This window comes from Ptiloglossa arizonensis, chromosome 9 (assembly GCF_051014685.1).
Source record: "Ptiloglossa arizonensis isolate GNS036 chromosome 9, iyPtiAriz1_principal, whole genome shotgun sequence".
Lineage (NCBI taxonomy): Eukaryota > Metazoa > Arthropoda > Insecta > Hymenoptera > Colletidae > Ptiloglossa > Ptiloglossa arizonensis.
This window is the reverse complement of record NC_135056.1, coordinates 15,189,348-15,213,058: the sequence shown is the minus strand read 5'-3', so window position 1 is coordinate 15,213,058 and position 23,711 is coordinate 15,189,348. Positions and strand designations below refer to the sequence as shown.

At 41.4% G+C, this 23,711-nt stretch overlaps 2 protein-coding genes across 2 annotated transcripts in view; one reads left to right on the top strand and one right to left on the bottom strand.

Annotated features, from left to right (window-relative positions):
- LOC143151070 (uncharacterized) overlaps window positions 1-16,697 on the bottom strand; it is a 66,194-nt gene extending 49,497 nt beyond the window's left edge. The window contains exon 1 of the mRNA XM_076319846.1: window positions 16,410-16,697. The gene's annotated coding sequence lies outside the window, so the exon portion shown is untranslated. The remainder of the gene's footprint in view (window positions 1-16,409) is intronic.
- The window catches only part of Sytbeta (Synaptotagmin beta), a 164,601-nt gene that overhangs the window by 15,162 nt on the left and 125,728 nt on the right, over window positions 1-23,711 (top strand). The window lies entirely within an intron of this gene.

Genomic DNA, 23,711 nt, shown 5'->3' with positions numbered 1-23,711 from the left:
ATTAATTATGCTCGCGGCTTTCAGCAGAGCATTTCACTCGACGGGAGTTCTTGCGCGGCCTGAACTCTTTTTCTCTACAAGCTCGAGTAAATGAAGTGGCCATTTCTCCGAGATTAATTGTAGTTGAACGATTAGAAGAAAGTCGGTGTTAATTGTTAAACAAATGTAGCGATTAAATAATATAACGGCTTCGTATCTATTTCATCCGCGCGGTAAATTTATCCAGCGAGCGCAGAGGTGTATCTCGTAGAAGCTCTAAGGGTTTGTTGAAAAAATGAAACTCGTTAGAATTGTTCGTCTCTGAATTTATACACTGTGAACCGAACCGTAAGAAAGTTTCCACGGTTCGTCGTAGTGGAAACGCGAATGTAGCAACGAATACACTTCGTATTCGGTGTATTCGTATGTCCGATTAATGTAGTTCGGGTAGAAAGCATTTTGCCGAGGGTCGATGCCTCTTACAGACACGTAGCCACGTCGCTGTTACCGCGAAACAAATAGTTTTACGGAGTTCGCTCCATCTGATAAGCATGGAGAAGCCGATCGTAAGCGTCCAAAGCGCGCGAAGATATTTTCCATCGTGAGGGAAAACTTACTTTCAAGTATCGCGAAACCATAAAATGTTATCGTTGTTCGACGACACTTGTTATTTTACGTATCCGACCTTTCGTCGATTTCATCGAGCTCTCGAGGCGAATATCAACTCGTTATATCGACGATGTCGAGTAACGAAATCTCATGAATAACCGAGCAAGTAGGCGTTAAATAGAATCGAAAGAAATTTATATCCGAGAACTTGAAAATCGTCAGATGAAAAACCGATATCAATTTTATGTCCCGTTGTATCTCCTCGCCATTGATCCGTGTTACTGTCGTATCATTCGGAATATTTTATTCCGTTCGTCAATTTTTTATTACGTTCCGCATCGATCGCAATTCTTCCACGCGATCTCTTTAGTTTATACAAAATATACCAAGTTATCACTGTATTATAACGTGGTTAGAAATTACCGTTAAGTAACGTCCTTTACGCAAACGTATATTATGAGTTAATATTCACTGACGAATTATCAGTGTCACATGTACGGCCCGAATTAACCAAATACACGTACAGTATTCTATTTGAATATTACTATCGTGTGCAACTCAAAACCTAGATGTAGATATCATTTTCGCGAGTAGGAGTATCGCGTTAAACGAATTTATCGTATATTCGATGCTACGAGATAACGAGGTCTGTTTGTATGTACTTATACACGGTCTGTTGATGTCATATTTTCAACGTAAACTTGCTATTCTTTCTGAAACGATATTGAATTTTCATTGTAATTAGCATTATGTTACTGCACGGATTGAAAAGTATCGACACTGAAAAATCGAATGGCTGTGTCATTATTAAAGAGGAAAAATATAATAGCGTGCTACCGTGTTACTTTGAGGGTCATATTGTAGTTAGCTACGAGTAATGCATATTATAAACTTTACAATATCTCATTAGCGTCCTATTTCTACTTGAGCGAATCATTAATTCGATACAACGATAGGAAAATTCTGGGAAACTATTTTCCATCGTGTCACGCAATAACTTGCGGTTCCGACGTGGTCTTTGACTTTTTTTACAATATTAATGGATGAATGTAATCAAATTATTAATTAGCGGGTAAATATGTTATGTACACGGACCAGTTACGTTCGCGATGCGTTCGCGAATTAATTCAATTGTGTTCATTTGTTACTTGCATGATGAATTATGCACACTTTCCGCTTCACGATTTTTGTCACATATAAAACGAGAAACTCGTTTTCAAAGTACCCCTACTAGAAATGTAACAAAGTGTGCAGTTTGAAAATATTCTCTGGTTATCATTTGTCGAATTGAATTTAAGAATTTATACGATACCGTTGAAAAAGGTAGTTTTTAAAGCTTGGATTTTTATCTTACACTTTGTAGCTGATTCTTTACAGACATTTATACTTAAACGTTATTTTCTCCTTTGGGTTGTGCACGAATTTGTAGATAAATGGGTGCACGAGCGGGTGACGTCGTACGGTAAAATTTATTATCAAATTAATGCAGTATTTCTTTAAATTTAATCATCATGAGCATTTCTCTCGAATGAAAAAATCTTCCATTTTATCTTTCGTATTTATGACGTCAGGGAAGCAGAAAAATAACGACATAAATGTAAAATCGTTGAATGCGTAAGAACGGATCAAGAATTTAAAATTGTGGATTTATTTTGGGAAAAAGTGTATCAATGTACTATTGCGCAATGTTTCAATACTCGGTATTACTATAAAAGAGAAGAACCGATCACCGAAACACTTTTAATTATTTAATAATCGATCGGCGAAGTTTAAGGCGCGTTTGCCGTAATTCAGTAAAATTATTAACTTAAATCGACCGTAAACATTTCTGCGTTCGTATTTGGTCGTTTTTTTTTACTCCAGTGAATTTTATATGTTTATGTATTCAACGGATTAACGTAACCGATTATACAGGCATGGATTATGTCCGTTCAATATTCATAATTTCGTTACTGGTATACCAGTTGGTGTGCATTTGAAAATTAACGAAACAACACAAATACTCATTTTATCCTCTTAAGTCCAGTTTTGTGGATGGCCCGGGGCAAGCATATTTATTAGCACGAACGAGCCACAGTTGTTCAAAAACATCATCAATGACCTAAATATCTTATATAGCCGGGTGTTCGTATTGTAAACAAAATATTCCGGTTCGAATATTTTTCTCTCTACGATATCAATTCAACGGAGAACAAACGGTGTGTTTGCTGCGCGAGGAATGTTTCATTTTGATATTCGACAAATACATTGGAACGGTGTGTTGATTCGTATTCGTTCATGGAAGTTGAACTGTGTTGAACACGGTGGGTATTTAAGCGCTTGGTTGTGTATTACGTGAACTCGAGGTCCACGTAAAACCGTGGATTCGCAGATCGATAATAGTGGTTGTCACTAAAAAGAAAAAAAAGAGGAAAAGAAAACAACAACAACAACAACAGCAGCGGTTAATTCGATAACGTCCGTACAGGTATATCTAGGTAATATATTCCCCGGGACTGCGTCGAAACGTGATCATTTTATTTATTTACTGGCTCATATTCTTCCGTCGCGTGTTCAAGCTACGCGAACGATCCCCCGAGCGCACAGACGTTTTCCCTTGAAAAGCAGTTTCTGAGGGTTTATCAGGGGACAACGGGGTAATACGGCGCTTACGTACTCGGCATATGTATATACATGTCCGTATCGTATGAGAAATCCCGAGGAGGACACGTCGAACGCATGTACATGTACGTATACCTGCGCGTATGTGCATACGTATTTACCGGGTCGCGTATATATTCGCGCACGTTTAGTGTACTCTCTGTATCAAGCGACAGGTGAAATTGGACAACGAACGTGGCTTGATGGTAATCACGAGAAGCTCGATCGCGCGAAGCCTCGGTCGTCAATCGAGATCTTTCGAAATTGCCTGTATCACGTCACGCAAAGCTAGGCGTCGACAATGCAACCGCGATTGCGGTCGTGCTTTAAAGAGAGAGGGCTCACGAAAATCGGACACGGAAAACGGGAACGAAGAGACCCATCGCCGTGGCTCGTGTAGCCAGATCGGTGTTACCAAATAGGTAACGCACAATTACCATTTCTATTATTATCGTAATTATTATCGTCACGATCACCGCAAAGCGAGTCTATAATGTAGTAACGGCGTAGCTCCCGTCGGGTAAATTAACGTTGTCTTGGTAATTAACGTTCTATAGTAGTTAGCGAAGTTATGCGGCGCACCTTGCGTCGATTGGTCAGCGATAAACCTAATCGTGCCATCGCGTACGTGCTTTCGCCGTGTCAGAATGTATTATCGAATTGCTCCAGCTCCTGGCCTTAACGATAGATTCTTTGATCGTTGTGCATGGTAAATAGGTACTTTCAGCGCGGGTTCGCGTTTCATTTGATAAACGATGTCGCTTAACCGGCGGATCGGCGTTTCGGGCACGTTATTATTCGATCGTAAATTTCCGACAGATTTCGCCGATTTTATAATACGTTTACCCGAAATAGCGAATTTTGCGTTAATCCATCCGCCTATGATTTTTCATTCGTTCGAGTGAGAAATTGAATTTTTTTTTTTTTTTTTTTTTAAATGTTGAATCGTTTCAAACATTTGGAAAATCGTTTTATTCTAAAACGATTTCGAAGGGTCGAAGATAGGCGATAGGTTGTATAGATTCCTAATTTAGCAAAACTTGTAGTCCGTAATCCTATAGTCAACGTGTACACGAAACCTAACGCTTGCGTGAGTTTCGAGTTGATAAGCAGTGGGTACTCGAAGGCTTAATGGTAATTTGGGGTATTTCCGAGCGTGAACGGCGAGTAAGTCGAAAACGTGGAGATAGAGGCGCGTAGGAATTTTTTATCTCGAGAATAGCGAAACAGTCGCGTCGAATGTTGCAACTTCGGTTCTCGTAAAACGAGCGTAAAGATATTCGCGGAAAAAGAATCCGAAACGGTAAAACCCTCGTTATCCGACGTTTGGGTACGCTTATCTCTTCTACGAATTAGTAGTGCAAAATAGGATGAGCAGTCTATGTTTAGTCCGTTGTACAAAACTACCTGGGAACAATGCACCTGCATCGAGCACCGAAAGTACTCGTGTCACTGCAGGGGGTTTCCAGATTGGCTGCAGTGCAGAGATAACGTTATTGTACCTAACGTTCATGGAATCACAGTTGCAGGTGCAGTGTACGTATAATAATTTCCCGAGGTGACGCATCGTTGCGCGTAACAAAACGGATTGCCAAGAATGGCAAATGAATCGGATAAAGGAGCGTTAGAAAACAACTCTACCGTGAGTGACGCGATTACGTATAAACAATGGTTGATTCGATTGGCTCTAACGTGCTCACCGAGGAACAAAGAATAATGGAAACGTATATACGCTGAAACACCGCACCGTCTTTCTCCACGCACCGAGAGTATAAAATTGCTCGTCTGGTTACGAACGATGCACCGATCCACCTCTTTCATCGAATTTAACCGAATAAATGGGAACATCGCAGGATCGAATTCATTCCGGTTAAATGTTTGAATTACAATTAAACGCTCAATTGGAAACTCGGTACGTACGCGATGATACCGAGGTGTATCAAGATCGCGATCGTACCGAGTTTCGTTTACCGTATCCATTATACCGGAATCATACTTCGCGCAACACAAACACTGCGAACCCGACGGGTGAACTTAGGTTTAGGTTGCAATCTTGCCTGCTCTGCTACTTGTACCCTCGCTCTTTTGCACGCGAATTGAACTCGCGTTACGTTCTCCTCGTCGATGTCGTCGAGAATAAAAAAAAAAAAATTAAATAAATAAAGTCGTTGGAAATTGTCCGCGCCAGAACGTTAAAAATATCCGATAAAAAACGAAGGGTCGAAATGTTAGATATAAACTTTCGTATTTATAGAGGCCAGGATTGATCTCTTCGCGTTTCTGAACAACACTCCGCTTCCACGAGAAGCACTTCGCACGAGCCTCGGTATACATAAAACGATGTCCTAAAGGGAAATCGGCCGATGACGTACGCAACTCGGATGCGCGTAGAGCGCATCGGTGGAAACATCAAACGCGATTTGTCCGCGCTTTGGTTCGCATGCAAAACTGCGTACCGCGGATAGAGTTCCCGTGGCGAATCGTCGTTACAGAGACTTCGGAATTGGCTGGAAACGCGAGGATAACGTCATTACGTTTCTCATGGTCGCGGTTCACGGTATCTGTTCCCGGTGGTTGTTCTACGCAACGTGACGACACACGTAGCGAAACTATGTTGGGAATTCGAGAACTTGCAGCGGCCGCGTAGGGAAAGAGCGCGTGGGCCACGGCCCGGTTTCAAGTCTGACATTTTCCACTGACCCTTCGCCGCGAGATTAATTTTACGGTTGAAGGGCTCGTTTCTGCGAGGTGTTGGCACTCGGTCGGGGTCAACCGAGCGCGAAAGATTACCATATTAAAGTATGCAGATTAATCCTATAAAGTATGAAAAACGATCCCCCGTTATTCTATGACCCACGAACTCGCCACCCGATAACACGCGGCAATCTGTTTCAGAAATTCTTATATTTCGAGGAACCGTCCGGGGTCCGCGCGGTATGTGTGTGTGTGTGTGTGTGTGGGTACGCGTGTGTATATATACCTTACCGAAGGCTTTCGAGTTTACAATCTGATTTGATCTCTGGGAATCGAGTTCAAGGAATTCCCGCCGTGGCTCTGATTTGAATATAAGATTAGTTTCGCCGGTGGGCAAAGTTGATTTGGAAAAATTTCAATTCAATTTACCGAAGACTCCGCCCGGAGTTACACGTTTAAGTGAAGATTATATTATGCTTTCGGATTCGTACCTTCGACAAACATCGTTTCGATATAGATAGAGGGACGGACGGTCTACCGTACAAAAGTGCAGCGTCGGTGTATCTCGGGGAGAAGCGATCTAAACTGTAAAAATAAATACACGTTTGAAATGTATTTGCCGAACACTCCTGCGCGTACACGTAGCAATACCTGCGCGTATACGTAGCAATAGCTGCGCGTATGCGCGCAACGAAACGTATTCGCAGGTCATCGACGATACCTGTTTCCTTAAATCGTATTACTCACTTTTCGATACGGTTTGCTCGTGGATAGACTTCGATGTAGCGGCATTTTCGATCGTTGTCGAGCGTACGAAAAAACCGATCTGAACGAAATACTTCGTACCATCGAATATTGATACTGGGTCGACTCGTGTAACGTGTACTTGTACCACATCGAGTTCATCGAGAATATAATTCGTTCCATTCCGCGTTTCTTAGACCACACCGACGTGTACGAATCGAGTAATTAAAATTGATCGAACGATGTTTCTTTTCGTCTATAATCACGTGTAGATAATAATCACGTTCGAACATGGATACTTGATTATTCGATATCCATTGAACGAGCTTCGTTGGATGAGCTGTACTGATTCCCCACATTTTGCCAGCAGCGTAAGATTATCAGTGTGGTAATTGGTCGTTAATTGGCGCACTAAATTTCTGCTTGCCCAATGCAGCGGCCGGATGAAACAGACTAGGATATATAATGCCAATTATACTTGGCAACCGAAGTTAATGTAGGCCGAGGATGTTAATGGGTTAATACCCGGTGGAGCTATGAAACAGGATGAACAATGCTCGCATACCGTTATGTTCATGAAAGTTCACGAAATGGGCGCCCTCGGCAGTTTCATGCAAGCTGGTTATTCGCGTTCTTCCCTTATGACACCCGGGAAACAAAGTAGAGCGCAATAAAACTTACCCGAATCTTCATCGATTTTCCCAGCGATCGCGGGCTCGTGTTGTACGGTGCCTACAGACACGTGGAAACCACGAATTGCTTCGACTATGGTTCACCCGGTGGTTCGTTGTTCGTTCTCGAACGTCAACGATTTTGCGAGAACGTTTTCAATCGGTGAGCGGGAGGATCGCTATCTCGAAAGGGATGAAAACTAATCGAGAAGCGAATTTCGTTCGAATTAATTCGTGCGAAATTAAATCAACACGAAAGCGTTACAAATGCACGTAATTCGTTAAAAGACTTCACTTTCTTCAAAGTCCGCATTTTTGCGAGATAATTATTTCCTATTCGGCAACGTATCGAGCGGTACGGATACATACGAATGGATTGACCCACAGAGATAGGTCGAACACCAGAGTCTTGCAATTGTGAGAGAAAATGTATCTTGTTCGACCGGCAACGTAGATTCCCCGTTGTGTTCGCTTCGTATTTCTATTGTTTCGTTATTTTCCACCGAGCTGACCGAGCTATTATAGAATACCACCGATACAAGAAACCAGACGTTTTGCTTTCATCGGCCACCCACTGGGCCCCGGATTAATAAATTTTTCCAATATCGTGCGTAAATGTTTCCAATATCGAAGAGTCCGTCACGATTCTCGAAGACGTGCGCGATCATCGAGGTTTATACCCGTTCCCCGTGAAATGTTCGAATATGAGATTTAAACTTTCCAAGTACGGTCGAAAATGTGCAAAAGCGATGCAAATTCGGCAAATTTTCGCGACACCGGTGACCGACGTATTTCAGAATTAAGCTTATCCGGATTCACAGTCGGTTCTCAAATAAAGGGAAAAATCTGGCGTGCGCACGATATACTTCAAACAAAGCTTCGAGTTAATCAACGTCGACCGATATCCGTCTACGCGTACGAGACGTATTGCATTAAACGTAACGATGCTGCAAGGTTGAAAATAAATGGTAAATCCGCGAAATGAAAATCGTGATATGAAAGATAAATATCGTGGGAATGGGATTGGAACACTCGCGGTTCAAACGCGTCTGTTTAAACAGACTTGATTTTCCACTCGTCAACGCTCGTGGAATCTATGGAAAGAGGAAACGGCACGCGAGTTACTGTATCACGGGGCCAAGTTTATCGCGAAGGTAGTACTCGGCTCGATATCGTTTATAGCCGGTGAGTCCGACGTATTTACATCGATAGCGGACGTTTCTGAACTGGTTCTGATTGAGGCCACGTATTTGGCATTAGGACACGGTGCTGGACACCCCGTGACGATATCGGACGTTTCCGTATTCTACTTTCGTAAACGAACGGAATCGACCGACACATTATTGCGACCAGTATGTACTTCACGTGTGCACCATGTGCATAAACGATGCACCGAGAGAGAGAGAGAGAGAGAGAAAGAAAGATATAGAGATAGAGAGAGAGAGATCCACGGTCTGTATGTGCAACCGCATCGTCGTACACGAGCGATGCATGTACACGGAAACGGCTACTCTCGACGAATTAAAAATCATAGCACGACACGATAACTTGTTTCGATCGCCTCGATTTCCTCCCCCGTTTCGACCGATAAGCGGATTCAATTTACGCGGTGCACCGGTTGAGTTACTGGAAATTAGTATCTTCGTCCCATAACGCAGGGATTATCTCTTTCGCTCGATCGGTCGAACCAGATTACATTCTTCCGTGCGAAATTGGAGCCCGGAGGTGTCGCGGTAAGTTACGTTCTCGATGGGAAGTATCGTTGGTATCAAGAAAGAATAGTCCCGGTTTAAAGAGAAATGTACGGCGGTGTACACGTAATCGAAACGTGGACAGCGTCGAGTGTCTGTATTATTTAACGATGGCTGGTCATAACGTTCGACGAGATACTCCGACACGGAAGGTTATTTTTCTTTGTCTCGAATATGCACGAATTTTGTCGAAAATATTCAGGTGGATAATTTCGAGGTTAGCGTTAACCCGAGGTCATTTCGCGTTATCGTAGGTCCCTTGAATTCTTCTATGCGTCGGTTACGAGGCTATAAGAGAAAAGACTATGTTTGCGTTAGAAAGGTCAAGGAGGCCTCGTTACCGTAAAAAATACAAGGTTCCAATAAATACGTAGAAAAAAATCAATGCCAATTATTCGTCGTATCCTATTAAACGAGGTGATTTTTTCCCCGGAATCTTTTTCTCTGGATAATTAACGATAAAGGTAATGTACCGTGACCTTACCCTATATACCATTTATTCGAGCGGAAATAACCCGTATTCGATTTTTCTTCTCGCACTTCGTTTCTATTTTTTGTCCTTAAACTCGGTTGGGTATATTTTTTTTATCGATGTAGGGACAACGTGTAAAGTGTATACGTACTTGTGCCACGGGCACGTGTAATTGTGAACAAATAACGGTGTACGCGTGTGCTTGCAATATCATCGCTCTGAAAATACAAACAACGCGAAAGTATGGTGTTTGATTTTTACCGGTCTGGCTGTTGTACGGCGTTTAATTTCTATCGTCCGTATGGAAATACCGGGTCTGCGTGGACGTAAAATGGTCTTTCGCGACCCTCTTTATTTGCAGTTTCTGTTTTCACGATAGACGCTTGCTTTTGATGCGTTCGAATTTCTTGCGCGTACTGCTTTGAAACGGTATTCCCGGTATTTTTGTTTCTTTTTCTCGTTTATAACCTCGAAGGATAAAATGGAACGAAATGTGCGAAAAACGCGCAAAATGTGGAAAAACACGTTAACGTTGGCAATCTAGAGCGCGAACATCGTTGCTCGAATACATTTTTGATTTCTACGCGGAAAATACGATCGACGTGCAAATAACAGATGTGTAAATAGTGGCGTGCAAATTTACATGATTTTTTCTACACGTGCGAGCACTACCGTGGATTATATTGATTAATAGTACCGGTTGCCCCATCCCTCGATTCTCAGTGGAAAAAAAAAAAATAAAAAAAACAAAATACACGCGAATCCCTTCGGTAAAATTTAATTTGTAGGATTTAAATTCTTCGAGTTCCCTGGGAAATATTGACGGCTTTATTTACCCGTGCGTCTATAACGGAGTGCCGATATTTTCGTGAATTTTCGACTGCGTTGTTAGAATATTTCGTTACTCGACGAATACATCGACGTCGAACATTCTTTCCTCTTTATTTAAAAGTCCGTTCGAGCGAAACGTTGGAACGGTATCACGGTCGGAAGTTCGTTTTTAAATTGTCGATTCAGCGATTGTTTTTCCCCTCTTTCGAAAATTGAAGTTCTCGAAGATGGAATTCAAGCTCGTCACCCGAGTAGTTTAAATTGGAATCGAATTCAAGGGAGAACTTTAATACGGTGACCTTCGTTTTCGTGGCTTCCACGTGTCCAATTAATAACGAGCCTCTTAAGGTACGCGGGACGAACAATTCCATATCGAGGTGGGATTCGAGTTCCCAAGATCTTTATTTCGCGTTAAATTCGTAGAATTTCAATTCCACGACGGACACGATTTCTTTGCGTTTATTCAAGCACAATGAAACGTATACTAGACGGTACGCTCTTAGTATTGCATTCGAGATTATCCTTCTCGAAGACCACGATGAAAAATACCGGTCTAAAGCTCGCTGTTACGGTTTTGGTCCGTTCGGACAGAAGATCGATGGTTTGACAAAGCACGTCCTAATTTTTTATTCATAACTTGTATACCCTCGTATCGATAACGATGCACGGTAGACCTTCATGTTAGAGGAACGTAATTGATAAGGTAATTTCGTGTCACGAAATTCATGAAGGACGTGATCACGGTACAGTTCATCGCGAAAATAAAGTATTAACAAACGATGTTCAGGAGTTTCGATGTACCAGCGACTTTGCGACCGGTAAAATCTCGGGGTTATTTTCGCGGGAATATTCACTATTTTTAATTTCCACATCGATCGACGGAGGGAACAAAGGTTAAGGTTATGGACGTTGCACCGTTCCAAATTCTTGCGTGTTTCCGGCGAACACGTATATACAGGTTGTCTTCTTTTCGCTTTCCACGAGGGTCGCGTCAAATTTCGAATCGATACAGACCCAATTTTCTTGTACCCCTCTGTACCGCGTGACTACGCCCCTTGTATTCTTTTGGTCTCTGATCGACTACGCGCCGTCACGATAATTCTTACCCTAACGTGCAATAAGTGTTGCGCATCGGCGAAGGTTATCAATAGCTACGAGAATAAAAATGCATATAAAAATGCGTATAAAAATCCTCGTCCGTAGTTACAATTTTTTAGACAGAAATACTCGCGAAAATTTCGAATTATATCGACAGTGTTCGTTCGCGTACACGCGTTATCCGGACACTATAGGTCGATTTCGTTAATGTTATTCATTTTGAAGTTCGTTCCACTTTTCCGATCGGTCTGTGCGCGCCGATAAAATCATTTAAAATATCGTCGCGGCAACACTCCGGCGTAATATCGGTTGGAAAGTAAGGTATATTAACGCCTCGACCCAGCATCGACTCGAACGTAACTTCGGGCTACTTCATCGACCGTGTGTAAACCCGGGAATAGATCTGGATCGCTAAGTGGGAAGAAAGTTTGGCATGAAAAATTCTTCCAGCACGCTACTTAACCCCGATGTCCACGTATATCCCGATGTGCAGGTTGCGCGCAGTTAAAACGCGGTGCAGTAGGCCGGGAGCTTATGACGCGCAGCACGTTTTAGGTGTGCAACCTTGTACCGGCTGTACTCATATATACAATGTTGTGTATATATATATATATATATATATATATACATATATACGAAATGGGCGCAGCTGGCTTAACAAAGAGTGTACGGATAATATCGTTTGCGCTGCTTTGCGCCGGAGCACGACGTTCGTCACAGCGAACGGATACATTTTCGCGAGATCGCAACTTCTGCATTTTCTTGCCTCCGTTGCTTCCACCCTGACACCGATATTTCGTATTTACGTTATCATTTTTTCTTCATCGAGACGTCCACCGTCCCGCGAACCACGCTTTGGAAAGAAATTGGCTCGCGTTACCGTGTAACGGTACAGGCGAATATATTTCGTTAAAAAAAATGAAAAAAAAAAAAAAAAAAAATATACTTTGCTCGCGCAACAGTAAATTCCACGGTACCGCTAATTTCTCCGTATTTAAATACCCAACACGTTTCGTCGGTAATTCGTTTTTACTGATTTCGAATCAGGTCGGGCAAACACCAACGAGCGTTTCACGCGTTGAAAATAACGAATTTTTTTCTCTACCCCGACGTTTGTTCCAAACCCTTCGTTACGCTTAGTTGGTAATTCTATTTGACACTGCTTCGCGACGTTAATTCCGGGACGACATCAACGATCGTTTCCGTTACGACGAATATCCGAACCTACAGTATTATCGAACCGGTTCGGAATAGCTCGTTGAATTTTTTTTATGAATATTCCACGAACGCGATTCGAACACTCGAGCTTCCGTTTAAATAATGGAAGATCGGTTTTAATCATTCCCCGCGCGAAGATGGTAAATATCGCAATGATACGTTATCGAAATTGTACAAATATCGAATTTTCATTACGGCCCGGTGAACTTACGTAAATGTCAACGCGACGATGTACGTGGACAAATTCGAGAAAACAACGAGGAAACGCGCGGACCTCCTTCCCCACGTGTGTTCAAATAAACCGTGATGTTTATTCCGGTTGCAAAGAATACGCACCGTATAAAATAATTAAGGAACCGTAGTTTCCGGGAGTTTCTGGAGATCGTGCCAAACGTAACAATGCGAAATAAGTACAGCGTCGCACTTCCGCTTCTAATTATTTCGTGCAGCGTGGTACGTTAACCAGCACGATTCTAATTTATCGGTATCGTTAATACTTCCGATGTAAAGGTTCAAGGGAGTCGTTCAAAGTTTCCGCGCGGATATTTGAACCGCCAAACGACGAGATCTACGGGACGAATCGAGTCGATGGCGATCGCGATGCACGATCATCGCGTTCAAACCTACCCAGTTTTCGGGTCGCGATCAAGGCCGTTGTTTCTCGTAAATATTTCGTAATTTTCCACGCGACACGAGGAACACGGCCTTGCGTCTCTCCTCTTTTGTGAATTGCAGCCAGCACGCGAACGAGCTAGGCGAGACGTCACGCCGCGGTTCTCTCGAGATGAGACGGATTTTCTTCTTTTTAAAATCATTTAGGTCGCGGCTCGACAGCGATGTACTCATGCTGACGAGATATCGAGTTCAAACGACCCTTGAGCTCAAACGTTCGTCGATCTATCCGACGAGTGTACACGAGGCAGACAGGCGAAACAAAAAGTGGTTTTCAAATCACGAATCGGCTTTATGCCACACCCGATCGAGTTTGAAATTTAATCAGCGCACACGAGAAATACCGGCTCTGTACGCCCGTTGTTTTGCATTTAAATCGAACCTTAATTCAAAGAACGTTATTACGTTTCGTGTAACTCGTATTACGCGCGCCAGCCGGGGCTACAAAATACATTATTTTTCGACGAGAAATCAAAAACCCGCGGCGAGAGCCGTAACGATCGAACGGGGCCGGTCCTCGTGCGCGAAAAATTAAACGAACGAAGTGGATAACTTTTCAGGTTTTTTTTTTTGTTTTTTGTTTTTTTGTTTTTCAAATACACGCGAAGCTCTCTCGACGAGTCCGAACGAACTTTATTTGCGCGTACTCCCAATTTATCACGGGCGAGATATAATCCGCGAACACGGTATCTTCGACGTTTTCCTTTCGTGTCGAAATAAGAAGAAAAGAGGCGCGTCGACGTCGCGCGATCGAGATGCACGTTTCTGAATCTCGTTCGAAGAATCATCGAGATCGATTCTTCGTCGAAGCCGAATCGTTCTCGCGAATAAGAGTTGCGCGCGATTCGAAGGATTCGGGCACGGTTGACGAGACAAGTTCTACGATTCGAAAATACTCCAACACCGAAGAATAATATTCACAAACACGACACTTGCGCGAACACGGTTCGTACAATTCGGTTCGTTGATTTCGAGACTTCTCCGTACTGCGACGAAGAATTGTTCTCGATACAATTTCGTTTCCCAGGTTCCTTTCAATCGTGCTTCTTTAAGTAACATCCAGCTCCCGCGGGGAGGACGAGAGAATGTTAAGTGGGTGGCGCGGTAGTTGTGCTTTGCGGGGCGCACGAAGGCAATTAATTTGAAAAATTAAGCACAGTTATATCTCAGCCTGCATCGCAATTAGAGAACGGAACGCGTACAAATATTATACGTCGCGAGCCCACGGACGTTTTAGGGGTCAGAAATTTTCGCTCACGGTCCTTCGTTCTCTTTTTTTCTTTCTTTCTTTCTTTTTTTTTCTCCTCTCTCTCTCTCTCTCTCCTAAATATCGATCCTATCTTCTCACTGGGCCATAAACTCCGCATTTCCGCAAGACGTGTGCTTACCTTTCGGCTCTCGGTTTCGAAGTTCATTGCTCGGGATAGAGGAGATTTTGAACGGTGCCAAGATGGAAATGAAACTACGAGATGGAAGAAATCCGGGGAAACGGGTTGAATCAGGAACGCGGCGGAGAGAAAAAATCGAGAGGCGACTATCCGTCGCGGGAAAACTTTTCTAATCGCTCGGTGTCCAATTGTACGAACGATATTTTTCACCGTCAATTTCGTAGAAGTATTTGATACACGGTGTTCACCGGTCGTTCTCCATCGTCGTTGAAATTTAAACATCGTCGATCGGTCTGTCCGGAAACCGTGAGACGCGTGAACGATCGCGCGTCGGTACCGATTCTTCGTAACTCGGCGATAAAATTTACCCTAAATCCGCAACGATGATCTCTCAAACGTCGCGATACGTTCAACAACCGCGAAACGAGTCCGTTGCTTCGTTGAAGCGACGCTTCGTTGTCTCGTTTCATCTAGACGCATGAAATCGATACGCGCATTAGCCTTATTAATGTTTACCTTGAACTTCACTTTCAGGGATAGTTCGCGATCGGTCTTCGTACCGTCGCGAAACCGGTGATTTCAATTACCGCGAGCCAGGAGAATGGCAAATTTTTTTTTCTCTCTCTCGTTTCTTTTTTTTTCTCTCTTTCTATTTTCCAAGCTCCCGTACCGTCCGATGCAACGGCGAGATTTTTATCGGGAGCGTTGACGAATTTATCTCGATACACCCGCGTAAAAAAAAAAAAAATAACCAAGAAAATACGCGACTACCGTCGATCGTTCGAACGTACGTCCCACGTAGAAAAATCTCGGCACGGCTCGCGAGGCACTTCGCTATCGCTCAAGGTGAACGTTAAAGATTTCATGAAAATTTCACGAACCGTGAGAGCCACGTTGCAAAGTCGGTAAATATACAACAAACGCGTAAGACCGTGTCCATGTGACCCCGGAGAGGTCTCCCATTGTAACAGAAAAGTGGACGATCGCGTCTCGGTTTCTGGCTACCCGCGAAGAAAGATACATCCGAAGCTACGGATGGTGATAACAACTCGACCTGGCAACCCTCTCTCTCGTCGTTGCTGAGCATTTACCGACCGACTCCTCGCACGAAACGAAGAATATTCACCACGAGGTCACGTTGCACTCCCTTTTCCAACGGTGGCCAGCGTAACAATGTATGCGCATTTACGTAGGTGCGCGTGTGTCGTGGCGTGTCGCGTCGCGACCGTAATCACCCCATTTCACGGTTAATCAGCCGAGAGGCCGGAAGAACGGGGAAGGCCAGATGGAGAACGAAGGAAGGGTAGCTACCGTGGAACAGGGATGGAGAACCGAAGCGTTGGGGAAAGAGACGAAACGACGTAGAGAGACACAGGGGGAAAAGAGGCCATCGATACAAAAAGGGATAGACGACCGCCGGGATGGTACCGAAAAAGAAGGAAAAAGAAAAAGAAAAAAAAAAAGACGAACCAACGGAAAGATAAACTCCCCTTCTGGGCGGTGATTTCGTTCGTTCGCGGTGACTCGCATCGTGTGTCTCTACGTATACATATATATACATACACATACATATATATATACATACACATATACATGCGTGTACGTGTAACGCGGTTAAGTACTGGATAATACTATACCGCACCTGATCAATTAAGCTGGGTAATCACGGCGAAATTACTGGCCTCCAGGTTACCGGCATGCGTTCCCACCCCTTTTACGGCCGATTATCTTCCGGTCGTCCGTCGTTCGATCCTCCGTTCACCGTACGGTGCGGCAGCGCCGGTAACATTTTTCCTTACGCGGTGGTCACGGGGTCCGTAGCTCGGTGTAATGCGACGGATTGATAAACAGGTGGAGCCTGTCCCGAGGGAACAGTCCGCCGGGAACGATGACCAACACGGGGTCGCGACGAGCCTTCGACCCTCGCGAGTCTCGCTCCTCGCACGACTGACTGAAGCCTAGAATCGAGGCTTGCTTGCACATCCCTCCCCTAACGGGGGAACTTCTCCCCTAAGTGGCGCCACGAGCTTGCAAAAGCTCGCCCCACCGACGATTTTCGTCCCCCACCAACCGATCCATCCACCCCGGTGCGCTGCTCTTATCTACGGGGTGGCGCGCGCGGTTAAGCTCCGGCATTTCGGGATCTCGTCGAGCCGCGGTCGCCGGATTCGGGTTCCCGGTCGGGGTTGGCGGTTTCAATTTTCCTCCAGGCCGGGGCACGCGTACACGGTACCTACCTGCCATTCGACACCGGGGAACACCGGAAACGCGTGGACACACTTTTTCTGGGGGGTTTTTTTCTCTTTTTTTCTTTCTTCTTCTTTCCATTTCACGTGGGTGTTCTTTTTTAACGGTTCGTTAATTAATTTTCAAAGTAAACGGACGTGACCGGGGATGGGGCGGTTACGGTTTCCCGTTTCACGGGAGGGATCGCGCACGTCAAAATTTCCAATTGTTGGAAAAAGACACCGACGCGACCTCTTTCTCTTTCTTTCTCTTTGACTGTCTCTGTTCGTTGTCCGATACGGTACATTTGTTAGATTTCGAAACGATCATTTTAAACGTTCGTTAATTCGTTTTTCAAAGAAATCAACGAGCGGGGGTGGTTTCATCCCCCGTGCCGCGAAGAGCGGTTTCATATTTTCGATTCGCGTAAAAAGTATCGTGTACGTTTCCTTTTTTCTTTCTTTTTTGTTCCCGTCCTCTGTGCAACGTTACACGTTATTGCATTTTGCAGCGGAAATTTTTTCTTCGGTTCTAATGTCAATGAAAAGGGCGGGGCGTTGTTTTACCGCGTAAACGTCCAGCACCCCTTTTTAATTTTTCGATTCTTCGAAGAGATTCGCGCGCGTTATTTTTATCGCGGACCCTGTTTGATATTGCGCGTTTCTTGCGTTTAGGATTTTAGGGTCGTTAATTTATTTTCGATGGGATCGGTCCGAGGGTGCTTTCCGCTCGACTTTTCCGCGAAAAGCGGAAGAAAGAAGCTTTATCGATTCTTGGAAATGGTACACGCGGTGTGTGTATTCCGTTTGTTCGTTGTTTGTCGCGTTTTGCAACGATAATTCGTTCGTTAATTTTCAATGAAATCGGTACGGTGCCATTTCCATTTAATTTTTCACTTCCGTCGCGTCTTGTTACTTTACACATACCGCATTTTCGATCCTTAATTTTCGTCTTTTACAAAGGAAACGCGACACGCATCGCCCGTTAATACTCGACAAATTATATTATTTTTAACATCGATCGCTAATTTTCCGGTCTACAAAGGAAACGTGGAACACGTTGGCCAACAATACCGTCTGAATATTATTTTTAACATCGATCGTTAATTTTCCGTTTTACAAAGGAAACGTTCAGCGCGTGCCTAATAATGCTTGTACAAATTATATTATTCTTAATATGCGTTCCCCGAACGGTTTTCTCGAGTCGGTGAGTTCGTTTCGTTTATTATCCAACTTGGAAGGTCTCGTTGTCGGTTGATTAATAATATTCTTGTTGTGCTCGAATCGTTAAACTTCGCTTCTGTTCAGACTTTTCGAAGGTTGGTGATTTCTTTTTCTTTCTTTTTTTTTTTATACGAGCAAATCCAAGCGTGTAACAATGACTCTAGTATTGTGTTCCCTTCGGTGTATACGATGAAAGGAAGATTCTCTCCGGTTCGCGGGGTTACTTCGTACTTTATTATTCAACTTATATACGCGGAACGAAGCTCAGCCGGTAATCAAATTGCGCGTAGCTCATGTGCGGCTTCGTTCTTATTTTTCGTCTCCCTGTTTCATTCAGCCTTGTCCTTCGACGTGTTCCTTTCTCTCGGCTCTTTCTTCCAGGAGCAACCACCTGTAACCCCCCGGAGACAGACGTTCGTTTCAAACTGCATGCCCTCCCGTTCTATCTTTCCTCAGCCACCCCTTTAAACTTAGCCTTGGCGGTCTTTTTCACTCTTCACCCGATCGACTCGATCGCCAATCGCGCCAGACGATCCGTCAAAGGGCCACGCAACGAACCCTTGCACTTTATTGTCTTCGTGCGCCAAACTCATCGATCGTACCTGAAAATTTCGTTCGATCGACTTGCTTCGAACCTGTTCATCGTTTCGATACTGTGAAAAATTCTTTCGACCCCGCGCGATCCCCATTCGCCCTCCCCAACGAACCGTTTCGAAATAAATAAAAATTCCAATCGATATCCGTCCGTCATATCTAACCGTACGAGAAACATCGAACGCGTTTCTCTCGAAATAACGTTCTGCGAATCGACTACATTAAAACTACTGCTCCGATCGATTCGTGTTTTACATATAAAAGTAACCGAGTATCGTTCGAACGAGTATTCGAGAAATTATAACATTGTACACGGAGTATCGGTATTTTTTATTTTTTTTTTTAGGATTTCCGTTTTAAGTTTCTACCTTCCGTGCGTTTCAGCGAATCTTTCGTGGACAGAATAGATCAATCTTGCACGGCGATCCATCAAAAGAGCTCGTGATGGGCTTTCGTGTGTTTTCAGCAGGTTTATTTGTTACCGTGTATCTCGTTCCTTTATCGTCGTGTTCTCGATACAAAATAAGGGGTCGTGATTTTCTTTCTTTCGGCGTTTAGGTTTCATTGATTTTAGGCGACGAGGGTTTCCTTCTATCGAACGTGTCTACGTTAAGACGTATAGTACGAAACGTTTAGATGTTAAACAATCCTCGAATCGATGTTGCTGAATAATATCGAAAATTTATTCTCCCGTTTCGCGTAATATTGCGATTATTCGAGTTTCTGGTGTAAATCATTAACGGAAGAAATTTGATATGTTATCGTTCAGGCATGGAATTATATTGTTCGAACAATTGCACAAATTTAGATTTTTGATTCGACTAGTGGATAAGTTCGTTCGTAACGAAGTTAGTTTTCACAGTGTTCGATCGAGTACTCTTTGAACATTACTCGTTCAGAGTTTTTAATCGATCGTTGCATTTATCGAAACGTAGATGACACTATTAGTATTTTATTTTATTTAAACTTATCCGTCGATACAAGACTGTAAAGTTGCCTTGTTTTTCGTATACATTTTCAGAAGAATATAAACGAATAATAAGCTATATTGTGTATAAGATCGAAATTTGTGAGACAATGAAACTATATCGTGTTTTAAAAGTTTCTTCGAGTGAGATTTTTGTAACATTTTGATAAAAATTACGCTACACGTGTCCCGTTTATACCGTTTGCCAAAACCAATCGCACCATACTACTTCTTTTGATTGACAGTCCCATTACTCGTTTCAATGCTTCAAAATATGTATGAACACTAAACCTACGCTTGAAACAAAGACTTCGATATTTCCGTTTTCTCTTGGTTTTCGACCCACTCGTGCTACGGTGCGCGTTAAATCGAGAAAAAAAATCCGATAAAAGTCGCAATAAAAAGTGCTTGATTCAGCACGCATATTCAAATTGAAAAACTCTGACCTAGTACGTCGTTACGTTATCTGTGTGAGTCTATAGTTCGAAGCGTTCAACGTTTTATTCAACGATAAAATTGCGAAACGGAGAATGCACCTTTTTACATAATGCATTAATATCCGCAAATACAACGATTGATTTTAATTAATAAGATCGGTTACGATCGAAACGTTTTCCACAGACGCTATAATTAACGAGGCTTCTCTCAAGTTTCCGTTCAGAATGGTATTCCAAAATTTATTTAGATGGAGCTACAAAAAAAATTGTACATTTGTTTATAATGTACTTATAATGTGTTCGTGAAAATTTCGAAAGTTTGTATATCGAATGATCGAATGATACGAAACAATTTCACACGAACGAGAGCATTTTGAGGAAATTTGCTCACCATTTGTTCGCTTGACAATGGCTGTCGATAGTATCTGGGTGATAAGATGAACATCTTTTAGGACTATTGTCCTCTTTCATTCGTTTTCCACTTGTTTGACATATTCTGGGAAATTGTTGTATCAAATGTATGGAGAAAAATATAAAATTTCGACTCGTTCGAAACTGTTTTGTACAGTAATTTTACAGGCTGATGATATTTAGAGATTGTATTTTACAAAGTATGACTTTGGTTTTTCTGGTGATATGTTAGTACTTACTATTAAATGTTACACACTTCGTGTGAATTTAAAATGTCAGTTTATTTTGTGTACTTGGGGAATGGGATAGGATTGAAATTTATTTTCGGTAGCTGCAAACACCTTTTCGTTAATAAGCATATTTCTTTACGTAATACCTGTATGCATAAAAAAGTTTAAATTGACCTTTCAATTTGAGAATAATTAATTTCTTGAAAGTATTATATACTTATAATGATATTTCGAAGTATCACAATTACGAACATTTATTTTAATAGTAATAGTAATTAAAATAAAAGTATAATTTATACAGATAACTAAATTATTGGCTGAAAACGTAGTAGATATCCTATAAACATTAGTTATCGACCTACAAACAAACCTATCGTCATTGCATAATATATCTGCGTATGATACATCACATAGTAAACACTTTTCGACTCTCGCAACTACAGCATATATAAAATCAATTTACAAACGAAACAAAGAATAGATTTAACATGCAATATAAGAATATATGACAATGTTTTAGTGCTATAATGTCACCTTATTATTTTCGTGATATATCAACAGACGAGATATACAATAAATGTTTTACCTTATGGAAGTTGGTGTCACAAAGGAACTATACGATAGAAGTTAAAGGCAATGCTTCCTTGTATTGCATTGATTAAAGACTAGAGAACCGATTTGAATTGGAATAAAATATTAGCGCTATTATATGTAGGAATTAAAACTAAACATAACATGAATTTATTATTTTGGAAGCCATCAATGTTAAACATTATATTAGAAATATTTTAACGAATAAATAATACATCTTAGATAAGGTTTAGAGGATTGTCAATAATTACTTGCAAAATTATTTAAAATAATTTTATTGCACATATAGTACATGTGGCGCCATCTATGACTATTAGGCCAAGTTTGTCGAGGAATAATTTCCATATGTGTCGCTAGATGTCGGAGGATACTTTTTTGAACAGGATATATGCTTCGATTTTCACATAAAATATAGCAACACAAATAGTACATATGACGCCATCTATGGCTATTAGGCCAAGTTTGTCGAAGAATAATTTCTTTTTATACCGCTAGATGCCGACACAAGGATTATATTCATATTTTAGCAGGATTAATTCGCTTTTTAACAAGGACTATTTTCACATTCTAGCAAGTTTAAATCGCTTTTTAACATAAACAAACAATTAATTGGAATACTTTAGAAATCTAGGTTGCAACAACTAATTGAAGTAATTTAGAAATCTACATTCAAACAATTCAGTTGTTTATTTATGTTACAAAGCGAATTAATGCTGCTAAAATGTGAATATAATCCTTGTGTCGGCATCTAGCGACATATATAGAAATTATTCCACGACAAACTTGGCCTAATAGCCATAGATTGAGCCACCTGTACTAATTTCGCTTCCTATCTCGTAAGCATTGAAATAATAAATTTTGATTTATTGTCAAATTTAATTTGTTTTTAATTAAACTCCACAAGATCTAGATTATTCGTCTTAAAGAAATAAGGAATAAGTCGTGTTCTGTTACAGCTACCTTTAATTGCCAAACTTGTATCATTCACTCCTTTGATTACTTTTCTTTGAATTTTATTTCGTACTTCAAAAGTTTCGACATTCTTCTTTGATAAGTCGGTAATGATAGTTGATTCATTCTTTTCCCTTAAGAATTATATATCTGAATTTTCTACATTTGAGAGACCACTATCCACAAAATTGGGGACGATAAGATATAGCAATAAAGTGCTAAACTGAGGATACTTTTTTGACAGGATAAATGCTTCGATTTTCACATAAAATTTAGCAACACAAATAGTACAAATGGCGCCATCTATGGCTATTAGGCCAAGTTTATCGAAGAATAATTTCTTTTTATATCGCTAGATGCCGACACGAGGATTATATTCACATTTTAATACGATTAATTCGTTTTTTAATACAAACAAATAATTAATTGGAGTGCTTCAGAAATCTAGGTTAAAACAACTAATTGAATTAATTTAGAAATCTACGTTGAAATAATTCAATTATTTATTTATCTTAAAAAGCGAATTAATCCTGCTAAAATGTGAATATAATCCTTGTGTCGGCATCTAGCGACATATATAGAAATTATTCCACGACAAACTTGGCCTAATAGCCATAGATTGAGCCACCTGTACTAATTTCGCTTCCTATCTCGTAAGCATTGAAATAATAGATTTTGATTTATTGTCAAATTTAATTTGTTTTTAATTAAACTCCACAAGATCTAGATTATTCGTCTTAAAGAAATCAGGAATAAGTCGTGTTCTGTTATAGCTACCTTTAATTGCAAAACTTGTATCATTTACTCCTTTGACTATTTTTCTATGAATTTTATTTTGTACTTTAAAAGTTTTAACCTTCTTCATTGATAAGTCGATAATGATACTTGGTTTATTCTTTCCCCTTAAGAATTATATATCTGAATTTTCTACATTTGAGAGACCACTATCCACAAAATTGGGGACGATAAGATATAGCAATAAAGTGCTAAATTGAGGATACTTTTTTGACAGGATAAATGCTTCGATTTTCACATAAAATTTAGCAACACAAATAGTACAAATGGCGCCATCTATGGCTATTAGGCCAAGTTTGTCGAGGAATAATTTCTTTTTATATCGCTAGATGCCGACACAAGGATTATATTCACATTTTAGCAGGATAATTCGTTTTTTAACATAAACAAACAATTAATAGAAGTACTTCAGAAATCTAGGTTGAAACAACTAATTGAAGTAATTTAGAAATCTACGTTGTAACATTTCAGTTGTTTATTTATGTTACAAAGCGAATTAATGCTGCTAAAATGTGAATA